The sequence below is a fragment of the Aquarana catesbeiana genome, linkage group LG02 (genome assembly GCF_042186555.1).
Source record: "Aquarana catesbeiana isolate 2022-GZ linkage group LG02, ASM4218655v1, whole genome shotgun sequence".
Classification (NCBI taxonomy): Eukaryota; Metazoa; Chordata; class Amphibia; order Anura; family Ranidae; genus Aquarana; species Aquarana catesbeiana.
This window is the reverse complement of record NC_133325.1, coordinates 639,799,840-639,813,326: the sequence shown is the minus strand read 5'-3', so window position 1 is coordinate 639,813,326 and position 13,487 is coordinate 639,799,840. Positions and strand designations below refer to the sequence as shown.

At 44.9% G+C, this 13,487-nt stretch overlaps 1 protein-coding gene across 2 annotated transcripts in view; it reads left to right on the top strand.

Moving 5' to 3' along the window:
• The window catches only part of POLA1 (DNA polymerase alpha 1, catalytic subunit), a 717,861-nt gene that overhangs the window by 13,989 nt on the left and 690,385 nt on the right, over positions 1-13,487 (top strand). The gene's annotated exons all lie outside the window — the stretch shown is intronic.

Genomic DNA, 13,487 nt, shown 5'->3' with positions numbered 1-13,487 from the left:
AGCAGGCTTATCTTAACCACTTCAGCCCCGGAAGGATTTACCCCCTTCCTGACCAGAGCACTTTTTCCAATTTGGCACTGCGTCGCTTTAACTGCTAATTGCGCGGTCATGCAATGCTGTACCCAAACGAAATTTGCGTCCTTTTCTTCCCACAAATAGAGCTTTCTTTTGATGGTATTTGATCACCTCTGCCGTTTTTATTTTTTGCGCTATACACGGAAAAAGACCGAAAATTTTGAAAAAAAAATGATATTTTCTACTTTTTGTTCTAAAAAAAAATCAAATAAACTCAATTTTAGTCATAAATTTAGGCCAAAATGTATTTGGCCACATGTCTTTGGTAAAAAAAATGTCAAGTGTATATTTATTGGTTTGCGCAAAAGTTATAGCGCCTACAAACTAGGGTACATTTTCTGGAATTTACACAGCCTTTAATTTATGACTGCATATGTCGTTTCTTGAGGTGCTAAAATGGCAGGGCAGTACAAAACCCCCCCAAATGACCCCATTTTGGAAAGTAGACACCCCAAGGAAATTGCTGAGAGGCATGTTGAGCCCATTGAATATTTAATTTTTTCTGTCCCAAGTGATTGAATAATGACAAAAAAAAAAAAAAAAAAAAATTACAAAAAGTTGTCACTAAATGATATATTGCTCACACAGGCCATGGGCATATGTGGAATTGCACCCCAAAATACATTTAGCTGCTTCTCCTGAGTATGGGGATACCACATGTGTGGGACTTTTTGGGAGCCTAGCCGCATACGGGGCCCCGAAAACCAATCACTGCCTTCAGGATTTCTAAGGGCGTACATTTTTGATTTTACTCCTCACTACCTATCACAGTTTTGAAGGCCATAAAATGCCCAGATGGCACAAACCCCCCCAAATGACCCCATTTTGGAAAGTAGACACCCCAAGCTATTTGCTGAGAGGCATGTTGAGTCCATGGAATATTTTATATTTTGACACAAGTTGCGGGAAAGTGACTATTTATTTATTTTTTTTTTTTGCACAAAGTTGTCACTAAATGATATATTGCTCATACAGGTCATGGGCATATGTGGAATTGCACCCCAAAATACATTCTGCTGCTTCTCTTGAGTACGGGGATACCACATGTGTGGGACTTTTTAGGAGCCTAGCCGCGTACGGACCCCGAAAACCAAGCACCGCCTTCAGGATTTCTAAGGGTGTACATTTTTGATTTCACTCTTCACTGCCTATCACAGTTTTGGAGGTCATGGAATGCCCAGGTGGCACAAACCCCCCCAAATGACCCCATTTTGGAAAGTAGACACCCCAAGCTATTTGCTGAGAGGCATGGTGAGTATTTTGCAGCTCTCATTTGTTTTTGAAAATGAAGAAAGACAAAAAAAAAAAATTTTTTTTTTCTTTTTTTAATTTTCAAAACTTTGTGACAAAAAGTGAGGTCTGCAAAATACTCACTATACCTCTCAGCAAATAGCTTTGGGTGTCTACTTTCCAAAATGGGGTCATTTGGGGGGGTTTTGTGCCACCTGGGCATTCCATGGCCTCCGAGACCGTGATAGGCAGTGAAGAGTGAAATCAAAAATTTACGCCCTTAGAAAGCCTGAAGGCGGTGCTTGGTTTTCGGGGTCCCATACGCGGCTAGGCTCCCAAAAAGTCTCACATATGTGGTATCCCCGTACTCAGGAGAAGCAACAGAATGTATTTTGGGGTGTAATTCCACATATTCCCATGGCATGTTTGAGCAATATATCATTTAGTGACAACTTTGTGCAAAAAAAAAAAAAATTGTCTCTTTCCCGCAACTTGTGTCAATATAAAATATTCCATGGACTCGACATGCCTCTCAGCAAATAGCTTGGGGTGTCTACTTTCCAAAATGGGGTAATTTGGGGGGGTTTGAACTGTCCTGGTATTTTATGCACAACATTTAGAAGCTTATGTCACACATCACCCACTCTTCTAACCACTTGAAGAGACAGCCCTTTCTGACACTTTTTGATTACATGAAAAAATTATTTTTTTTTTGCAAGAAAATTACTTTGAACCCCCACACATTATATATTTTTTTAAAGCAAATGCCCTACAGATTAAAATGGTGGGTGTTTCATTCTTTTTTTTCACACAGTATTTGCGCAGCGATTTTTCAAACGCATTTTTTTGGGAAAAAACACACTTTTTTACATTTTAATGCACTAAAACACACTATATTGCCCAAATGTTTGATGAAATAAAAAAGATGATCTTAGGCCGAGTACATGGATACCAAACATGACATGCTTTACAATTGCGCACAAACGTGCAGTGGCAACAAAATAAATACATTTTTAAAAGCCTTTAAAAACCTTTACAGGTTACCACTTTAGATTTACAGAGGAGGTCTACTGCTAAAATTACTGCCCTCGATCTGACCGTCGCGGTGATACCTCACATGCATGGTGCAATTGCTGTTTACATTTGACGCCAGACCGACGCTTGCGTTCGCCTTAGCGCGAGAGCAGGGGGGACAGGGGTGCTTTTTTTTTTTTTTTTTTTTTTTTTTTTAATCATTTTTATTGTTATCTCAGGGAATGTAAATATCCCCTATGATAGCAATAGGTAGTGACAGGTACTCTTTTTTGAAAAAATTGGGGTCTATTAGACCCTAGATTTCTCCTCTGCCCTCAAAGCATCTGACCACACCAAGATCGGTGTGATAAAATGCTTCCCCAATTTCCCAATGGCGCTATTTACATCCGGCGAAATCTAAGTCATAAAATGCTCGTAGCTTCCGGTTTCTTAGGCCATAGAGATGTTTGGAGCCACTCTGGTCTCTGATCAGCTCTATGGTCAGCTGGCTGAATCACCGGCTGCATTCTCAGGTTCCCTAATTAGCCGCTAGGATTGCTTTTACATGAAAGCCGACCGCTGGCTGAAAAGAATGATACCAAGATGATACCTAAACCTGCAAGCATCATTCTGGTATAACCACTCAAAGTCGTGAATGGTGTACCTGAAGACAAAAAAATGGTTAACAATAAAGCACAGTAAACGGTAAAGTATAAAAAATTGCATACCTGAAAAGCAAACGTGATAAAACATAATAACAATAAAACATTGCAGAATAGAATACAGTAAAAAAGAGCAGAACAATAGAGAGAATAGAGAGAGAACAATAAAACGAGAACTATTTTTTATTTTATATTTTTGTTTGTGTTTTTTTTTTGTAACTGTAACTTTTATAACTGTAACCGGTTCCAGGTTCGGGTCTCTCAAAATGCGATGGCATCTTGGGAGACCCTGTGAAAGTGTGTCCTAGTCTGTGCAATGCTGTACCCTACGCTAATACTCAACTAGTGAATGGTAGCGTTCAAAACATTCACCAATGCAAAGACCAGGATTGACAGGAGGGACAATAATAGCGGGTGTCACGCCTATATCCACGTTTGCTGCAGACACCATCTTTTTTGGGGGGGTTCGTTGGGTAGGGGTACTCGGGAGGACATAAAAATGCCTCTCATGCAGCCGACTGCATTTGGTTGGGGATGTGAATGGGGGAAGTACGGGCGCTGCAGAAGTGGTGGGTTCCCAATTAGGATTGGCGAATGCAGCAGGAAGGGCATTATGGGCACGATGGGCCTGTGTTTGTCTTCTTGGTGGCAGCGGGACACTACTTGTGCTTGCCACCTCACCAGCTTGAACTGCACTTATGGGACTCACCACGTCACCAAGTGTTACAGCAGTGCTGGTTTGACTACGACCGGGGTGTACTAGGCCGCTGGCGCTTGCCAGTTCACCAAAACGCTACCAAAAAAACTGTTAGCGATCGCAGGGATCAGGCCTGACTCTGCGAACGCTGCAGTTATGCGTTTAGTGTTTTGTAAGTGACAGTGATCGATCGATCGATACTGCACTTGGGTGGGCTGGGCTGGGCCGGGCGGAGGGGCAAAACGCAGGTGCTAGCAGGTATCTGGGCTGATCCCACTAACACTGCGTTTTTGGGAACCCTAAACTGCTGGGGACGCCAGTATAGATCTGATCAGATATTGATCAGTTCAGATACTATACCACTAAGGGAGGTGTACGGTGCGTGCGTGGGTATTAGCGCGACCGGCGCTAACCTGACGCTGCCTGGGGCTGGTGCTTGCCAGTTCACCAAAACGCTACCAAAAAAACTGTTAGCGATCGCAGGGATCAGGCCTGACTCTGCGAACGCTGCAGTTATGCGTTTAGTGTTTTGTAAGTGACAGTGATCGATCGATACTGCACTTGGGTGGGCCGGGCGGAGGGGCAAAACGCTGGTGCTAGCAGGTATCTGGGCTGATCCCGCTAACACTGCGTTTTTGGGAACCCTAAACTGCTGGGGACGCTAGTATAGATCTGAACGGATCAGATATTGATGCGATCAGATACTATAGCACTAAGGGAGGCGTATGCTGCGTGCGTGGGTGTTAGCGGTACTGGCGCTAATCTGACGCTGCCTGGGGTGACGCATATCACCGCCGGGCGATCAGGGGGCTAAACCTTTATTCGGTAATAAACGGCGGGTGCCCTGACACTATAAAAAATAAACGAACTAACCAGCGTCACCCGTAACGGTTATACGGTGATCAGTGGTGAAAGGGTTAACTAGGGGGCAATCAAGGGGTTAAAACATTTATTAGATAGTATATGGGGGTCCATGTCGCTATAAAACGCTGACGGCGAACCTAAATATTTACGTCCCTAACTAGCGTCACCAGCGACACTAATACAGCAATCAGAAAAATGATCGCTTAGCGACACTGGTGACGGGGGATTATCAAGGGGTTAAAACTTTATTAGGGGGGGTTAGGGGGGTATCCTAGACCTAAAGGGGGCCTAACACTCACTGCCCTGACACTGTAACTGTCACAAACTGACACCAATACAGTAATCAGAAAGAAAAAAAAAAAAACCTGCTTGGTGTCAGTTTGTGACAGGGGGGGGATCGGGGGGGGGGGGGGGGGATCGGGGTGTTTTGTGTGCCTGGCATGTTCTACTGTGTGTGTAGTGTTGGTGCACTCACATACCTGTCTTCTCTCCTCGGGCCGGGCCGGAACGGAAATTACCGAGCCGAGGAGAGATGACATCATTTCCTCTGCCTCTGTGTACACTACAGAGGCAGGGAAATGATCCCATTGGCTGGGAGCGATCGCGAGGGGGGGGCCACGAATGGATGGCCTCCCCCTCACCACCGATCGCCGGGGGAGATTTGCCGACCGTCGCAGGCACCGGGGGGGGGGGGGTCCCCCACCCGCGGGCAGGCAAGGACGTACCTGTAAGTCCTTTTGCCTGCCCGTGCCGCTCTGTCGACGTACATCGTCGTGCGGCGGTCGGCAAGTGGTTAAAGTAGATGTAAACCCGAAAATTTATTTATTTTTTTTTTTTTTTATATCATACTGTAGAGAGTATAAGATTTCCTATCATTTGAGCCCAGTCTTGCCACACAGAGTTAATCCAGCTTTGAGCAATCCTCTTTTTTTTTTTATTGTTCAGTGAGAAAAATCTTGACAAACTGAGAAAAACTTTGTCAAATACTCCCCCTTGCTGTGAGTGAAAGCCTAAGACACAGGCATTATTTTTTAATATCCTCCCCCACTCCTTTCTTCAGCAGCTCTGCAAGGATTGGCTGTTCCACACCTCAGCATGATTTGGCGTGCTGAAGTCATGTGGTTACTTTCCTGTCTTTTCACTGGATGTTAGAGATCATAGCAGAAGTTCAGTGTTAGAAATACATAGGGGAGTGTAGAGGTGGGCTCCACCCACCGAGCTCCAGACAACAGACCCGCCCACAGAATATGCAGTTTTTCGGGTAACAATATAATACCAGACAGAGGGGAGACATTTGACAGGTAAAGATACATGCAGGAGGCATGTATATTCTTATAGATAACCCCTATGGCAGTAGTTTAGAAAGGATGACAGTGGGTTTACATCCACTTTAAAGTGGATGTAAACCCGAAATATATATTTTTTTTAATTAAGGCTTTGTACCTTGTACAGTATAGGATTTCATGTTATCTGTCTTGCCACGAAGATTTAATCCAGCTCTGAGCAGTCCTCCTCCACCCCTTTTCAATGAGATAAAAACGGTCAGACATATAGATGTCTGTTTTCTCCCCCTTGCTGTGAGTGACCAGGTGATTTACATATCTCATGCACGAGTGTGACAGAGGCATTCTGTGTACTTCCCACCCCCCCTCCTTTCTTCTCCAGCTCTCCCAGGATTGGCTGCTCCACACCTCAGCATGATTGGGCATGCTGAAGCCATGTGGTGTCTTTCCTGGGTTTTGACTGGATGGTTCTAATCATGGTGTGTGATCCACAGATCAGTGTGAGAAGAGGAAATACAAGCGTAGTGCAGTCTTCTCACAGGACGGCCAGCAGAACACACACAGACAACTTATCTGATTTAGGGGAGATGTATCTACTCAGAGCTGGGCAGAGGAGAAGCTGCAGTGATCTGATTATTATGGTGCAGCGTGTGTGTCTGAGGTCCTCTGATCACAGTTGCACCATTAATTTTAATCAACAGGATGTGTTATGTGGGGGAGGGGTGAATGTCTCACTTTTCATTAACCACTTGCCGACTGCCTAACGCATATATACGGCGGCAGAATGGCACGGGCAGGCAAAATCACGTACCCATACGTGATCTGCCTCCCGCGGGTGGGGGGTCCGATCGGACCCCCCCCCCCCCCCGGTGCCATAGGCGGTCGGCTCTCGTTCGCGGGCGATGAAAGGTCAGGGGGAGGCCATCCATTGATGGCCACCCCCTCCCGATCGCTACCGGCGAATGAAAACGCTTCCTTTCCCTCTGTAATGTAAACAGAGGGAAAGGAAGTGATGTCATCCCTCCTCGAGCCGGCGCAGAGGAGAGAAGACATCCAAGTAAGTGCACCAACACTACACTTACAGTAGAACACGCAGGCACACTTGTCACCCCCCTATCACCCCCCTGTACCCCCTGTCACTCTGACACCAATAGCAGTTTTTTTGCATTGGTGTCAGTTTGTGTCAGTTACAAGTGTTAGGGCAGTTAGGTTAGCCCCCTTTAGGTCTAGGGTACCCCCCCTTAGGTCCAGGCTACCATCCTAACCCCCCCCTAATAAAAGTTAACCCCTTGATTACCCCCCGTCGCCAGTGTCGCTAAGCAATCGTTTTTCTGATCGCTGTATTAGTGACACAGGTGACGCTAGTTAGGGAGGTAAGTATATAGGTTCGCTGTCAGTGTTTTATAGCGACAGGGACCCCCATATACTACCTGCTAAAGGTTTTAACCCCTTGTTTGCCCCCTAGTTAACCCTTTCACCAGCGATCACCGTATAAGTGTTACGGGTGACGCTGGTTAGCTAGTTTGTTTTTTGTAGTTTATTACAGTTTATTATAGTTTATTATAGTTTTAGGGCACCCGCCGTTTATTACCTTATAAAGGTTTAACCCCCTAATTGCCCGGCGGTGATATAAGTTACGTTTTTAGGGTCAGATAAGGTCTGCGTCGCCCCAGGCAGCGTCAGGTTAGCGCCAGTACCGCTAAAACCCACGCACGCAGCATACACCTCCCTTAGTGCTATAGTATCTGAACGGATCGATATCTGATCCGATCAGATCTATACTCCCCAGCAGTTTAGGGTTCCCTGAAACACAGTGTTAGCGTGATCAGCCCAGATACCTGCTAGCACCTGCGTTTTGCCCCTCGGCCCAGCCCAGCCCAGCCCACCCAAGTGCAGTATCGATCGATAACTGACACTTACAAAACACTAAGCACACATAACTGCAGCGTTCGCAGAGTTAGGCCTGATCCCTGCGATCGCTAACAGTTTTTTGGTAGCGTTTTGAATCAATCGCTAACAGTCAGGAGCTTTTTTGCCTGTGAGTCTCACTAGTGTACCCCTAAATTTAGAGGCCAAAATGGCAAATCGAAGGTACACTAGTGAAGAGGCCTACACGTTTCTGAGTATGACAGATAGTGAAGAGGAAGTCACTCATCTGTCAAGTTCAGGCTCAGAATACGAACCTGTAGAGGACAGCGGCTCCATGACAGATAGCTCTGACGACGGAGTTGTGGTCCCTGCTAGGGTCAGGCGTACCAGACCCCGAACAACTTCTGTCCTTGAAGTGCAAGAACCGCAGGGCTCTCGTATGGAGCAGAGAAGTACTAGCGCCGCTACTCCTTCTGGTGAACTGGCAAGCACCAGCGGCCTAGTACACCCTGGTCATACACCCTGGTCATACATCCAGCACTGCAGTATCACGTGGTGACGTGGCGAGTCCCATAAGTGCAGTTCAAGCTGGCGAGGTGGCAAGCACAAGTAGTGTCCTGCTGCCACCACCAAGAAGACGAACACAGGCCTGTCGTGCCCATAGTGCCCTTCCTGCTGCATTCGCCAATCCGAATTGGGAACCCACCACTTCTGCAGCACCCGTACTTCCCCCTTTCACTGGCCAACCCGGAATTCAGGTGGAAACAGTTGACTTTACGCCACTGGATTTTTATTCGCTGTTTTTCACCGAAGATCTCTATAGATCTATTGTGGACCAAAGCAATTTGTACGCTGGTCAACACATCGCCACTATTCCCCAGTCCACCCTTGCCAGAGATTGGAGACCAATTACGGTCTCCGAATTTAAGATCTTTCTGGGCCTTTCCCTCCTCATGGGCATAACCAAAAAGAGTGAGTTGCGGTCATATTGGTCCACTGACCCAATTCACCATATGCCCGTGTTCTCTGCCTCCATGACCAGGGCACGATACGAGCAGATTTTGCGGTTCATGCACTTCAACGACAATGAACTCTGTCGTCCTCGTGGAGACCCTGCATACGATCGGCTCTACAAAATTCGGCCCCTCGTAAACCACTTCAACCAACGTTTTGCAGACTTGTTTACCCCCCATCAAGTTGTCTGCGTTGATGAGTCCCTGATTAAGTTTTCTGGCCGCTTGTCCTTCAAACAGTACCTTCCCAGCAAGCGTGCCAGATACGGGGTCAAGATGTATAAGCTCTATGACAGGGCCACAGGCTATACATGTAGATTTATGGTTTACGAGGGCAAAGATAGTCACGTAGAGCCGATCAACTGCCCTGACTACATAGGAAGCGCTGGCAAGATAGTGTGGGACTTGGTGTCACTCTTATTCGGAAAGGGGTACCACTTGTACGTGGACAATTATTATACGAGCGTGCCACTTTTTAGTCACTTGTTTGATCATCAGATTGGAGCATGTGGCACCGTGCGACCTAATCGCCGGGGCTTTCCCCAGCGGCTTGTAGAGTCCCGTCTTAGGCTGGGGGAGAGAGCCTGCTTGCAGTATAATAATTTGCTCGCTATGAAGTGGAGGGACAATAAGAATGTTTTCGTTCTTACCTCCCTTCATGCAGACACGACGACCCAAATTACTACGGCGACTGGTGTTGTGGAGAAACCCCTCTGTGTCCACGAATACAACCTTAATATGGGAGGGGTGGACCTCAACGACCAGTTGTTGGCGCCGTACCTAGTTGCCCGTAAGGCCAGACGCTGGTACAAAAAAGTGTCTGTTTATTTATTTCAATTGGCTTTGCTGAATGCTCATGTGCTATACAGAGCTTCAGGACGGACTGGATCCTTCCTTAAATTCCAGGAAGAGATCGTCAGAGACCTTCTGTTTCCAGATGGTGCTCCACCTCACCTTCCCAATCCAAATGCAGTAAGCCGGCTGCATGGGAGGCATTTTCCTTATGTCCTCCAGAGTACCCCTACCCAACGAACCCCCCAAAAAAGATGTTGTGTCTGCAGCAAGCGCGGATTTAGGCGTGACACCCGGTATTGTTGTCCCTCCTGTCCTGACAATCCTGGTCTATGCATTGGTGAATGTTTTGAACGCTACCATACACTAGTGGAGTATTAGCGTAGGGTTCAGCACGGCACAGACTAGGCACACTAACACAGGGTCTCCCAAGATGCCATCGCATTTTGAGAGACCCAAACCTGTTACAGTTAAAAGTTAAAGTTACTAAAAAAAGTGTTAAAAAAAAAAAAAAAAAATAAAAATACAAAAAAAATATAAAATAAAAAAAACAAAAATATTTTTTTTGTTCTCTCTCTCTATTCTCTCTCTATTGTTCTGTATTCTATACTGCAATGTTTTATTGTTATGTTTTTATCATGTTTGCTTTATAGGTATGCAATTGTTTTATACTTTGTTTTTTTATTGTTAACCACTTTGTTTTCAGGTACGCCATTCAGCTGCAGAGCGGATTTATTTATCTTGACAGCAACAGCGTTTGCTCCCACGATATATAAAGCCGTGACTCCAGCGCTGTCGGAGGTGATTTCACCACCACAGTTACATACTTCAGCATATATGCCGAAGCGTGGGGGCAGCAGTGGGTGGAGGAGCAATTTGCTCCTGCCTTTTGCGGGAGGATGCCCCCATGCTTCGGCATATATATATTTTAGGTAGGCACAGGTTGCGTTAAATGTTTTATTTTTTACTATGTTTTTTTTTGTATTTGCTTTGCAGGTATGGTAAGTATTACTGTTATACTGTAATGTTACTTTGTTTTTTTGTTAACCATCATTTGCTTAGCAGGTACGCCATTCAGTTGCAGCGCAGATTTATTTATCTTGACAGCAACATCGTTTGCTCCCACGATATATAAAGCCGTGACTCCAGCGCTGTCGGAGGTGATTTCACCACCACAGTTACATACTTCAGCATATATGCCGAAGCGTGGGGGCAGCAGTGGGTGGAGGAGCAATTTGTTCCTGCCTTTTGCGGGAGGATGCCCCCATGCTTCTAATGCCCATCATTAGAAGTGGGCGGATGAAGGGAGGTATTCTAATGGTGGGCATACCCACTGATCAATATCTTTTTTTTTCATTCAGCCCACAGGCTGCATGAAAAAAAAGTTTACAATACAAGGACCAGCAACGTACTGGTATGTTGCTGGACTTTGAGTGGTTATACCAGAATGATGCCTGCAGGTTTAGGTATCATCTTGGTATCATTCTTTTCAGCCAGCGGTCGGCTTTCATGTAAAAGCAATCCTAGCGGCTAATTAGCCTCTAGACTGCTTTTACAAACAGTGGGAGGGATTCCCCCCCCCACCGTCTTCCATGTTTTTCTCTGGCTCTCCTGGCCCAACAGGGAACCTGAGAATGCAGCCGGTGATTCGGCCAGCTGACCATAGAGCTGATCAGAGACCAGAATGGCTCCAATCATCTCTATGGCCTAAGAAACCGGAAGCTACGAGCATTTCATGACTTAGATTTCGCCGGATGTAAACAGCGCCGTTGGGAAATTGGGAAAGCATTTTATCACACCGATCTTGGTGTGGTCAGATGCTTTGAGGGCAGAGGAGAGATCTAGGGTCTAATAGACCCCAATTTTTTCAAAAAAGAGTACCTGTCACTACCTATTGCTATCATAGGGGATATTTACATTCCCTGAGGTAACAATAAAAATGATAAAAAAAAAAAATAAAAATGAAAGGAACAGTTTAAAAATAAGAAAAAAAATTAAAAAATTAATAAAGAAAAAAAAAAAAAAAAAGCACCCCTGTCCCCCCCTGCTCTCGCGCAAAGGCGAACGCAAGCGTCGGTCTGGCGTCAAATGTAAACAGCAATTGCCCCATGCATGTGAGGTATCATCGCGAAGGTCAGATCGAGGGCAGTAATTTTAGCAGTAGACCTCCTCTGTAAATCTAAAGTGGTAACCTGTAAAGGCTTTTAAAGGCTTTTAAAAATGTATTTAGTTTGTCGCCACTGCACGTTTGTGTGCAATTTTAAAGCATGTCATGTTTGGTATCCATGTACTCGGCCTACGATCATCTTTTTTATTTCATCAAACATTTGGGCAATATATTTTTTTTTTAGTGCATTAAAATTTTAAAAAGTGTGTTTTTTCCCCAAAAAATGCGTTTGAAAAATCGCTGCGCAAATACTGTGTGAAAAAAAAAAATGAAACACCCACCATTTTAATCTGTAGGGCATTTGCTTTAAAAAAATATATAATGTTTGGGGGTTCAAAGTAATTTTCTTGCAAAAAAAAATAATTTTTTCATGTAAACAAAAAGTGTCAGAAAGGGCTTTGTCTTCAAGTGGTTAGAAGAGTGGGTGATGTGTGACATAAGCTTCTAAATGTTGTGCATAAAATGCCAGGACAGTTCAAAACCCCCCCAAATGACCCCATTTTGGAAAGTAGACACCCCAAGCTATTTGCTGAGAGGCATGTCGAGTCCATGGAATATTTTATATTGTGACACAAGTTGCGGGAAAAAGACAATTTTTTTTTTTTTTTTTGCACAAAGTTGTCACTAAATGATATATTGCTCAAACATGCCATGGGAATATGTGAAATTACACCCCAAAATGCATTCTGTTGCTTCTCCTGAGTATGGGGATACCACATGTGTGAGACTTTTTGGGAGCCTAGCCGCGTACGGGACCCTGAAAACCAAGCACCGCCTTCAGGCTTTCTAAGGGCGTACATTTTTGATTTCACTCTTCACTGCCTATCACAGTTTCGGAGGCCATGGAATGCCCAGATGGCACAAACCCCCCCCCAAATGACCCCATTTTGGAAAATAGACACCCAAAGCTATTTGCTGAGAGGTATAGTGAGTATTTTGCAGACCTCACTTTTTGTCACAAACTTTTGAAATTTGAAAAAAGAAAAAAAAAATGTTTTTCTTGTCTTTCTTCATTTTCAAAAACAAATGAGAGCTGCAAAATACTCACCATGCCTCTCAGCAAATAGCTTGGGGTGTCTACTTTCCAAAATGGGGTCATTTTGGGGGGTTTTGTGCTATCTTGGCATTTTATGGCCTTCAAAACTGTGATGGGTAGTGAGGAGTGAAATCAAAAATTAACGCTCTTAGAAATCCTGAAGGCGGTGATTGGATTTTGGGGCCCCGTATGAAGCTAGGCACCCAAAAAGTGCCACTCATGTGGTATCCCCGTACTCAGGAGAAGCAGCAGAATGTATTTTGGGGTGTAATTCCACATATGCCCATGGCATGTTTGAGCAATATATCATTTAGTGACAACTTTGTGCAAAAAAAAAAAAAAAAAAAAAATTGTCACTTTCCCGCAACTTGTGTCAAAAAATACAATATTCCATGGACTCAACATGCCTCTCAGCAAATAGCTTGGGGTGCCTACTTTCCAAAATGGGGTCATTTGGGGGGGTTTTGTGCCATCTGGGCATTTTATGGCCTTCAAAAATGTGATAGGTAGTGAGGAGTGAAATGACAACTTTACGCCCTTAGAAATCCTGAAGGCGGTGCTGGGTTTTCGGGGCCCCGTACGCGGCTAGGCTACCAAAAAGTCCCACACATGTGGTATCCCCGTACTCAGGAGAATCAGCAGAATGTATTTTGGGGTGCAATTCCACATATGCCCATGGCCTGTGTGAGCAATATATCATTTAGTGACAACTTTGTGCAAAAAAAAAAAAAATTGTCACTTTCCTGCAACTTGTGTCAAAAAATAAAATATTCCATGGACTCAAC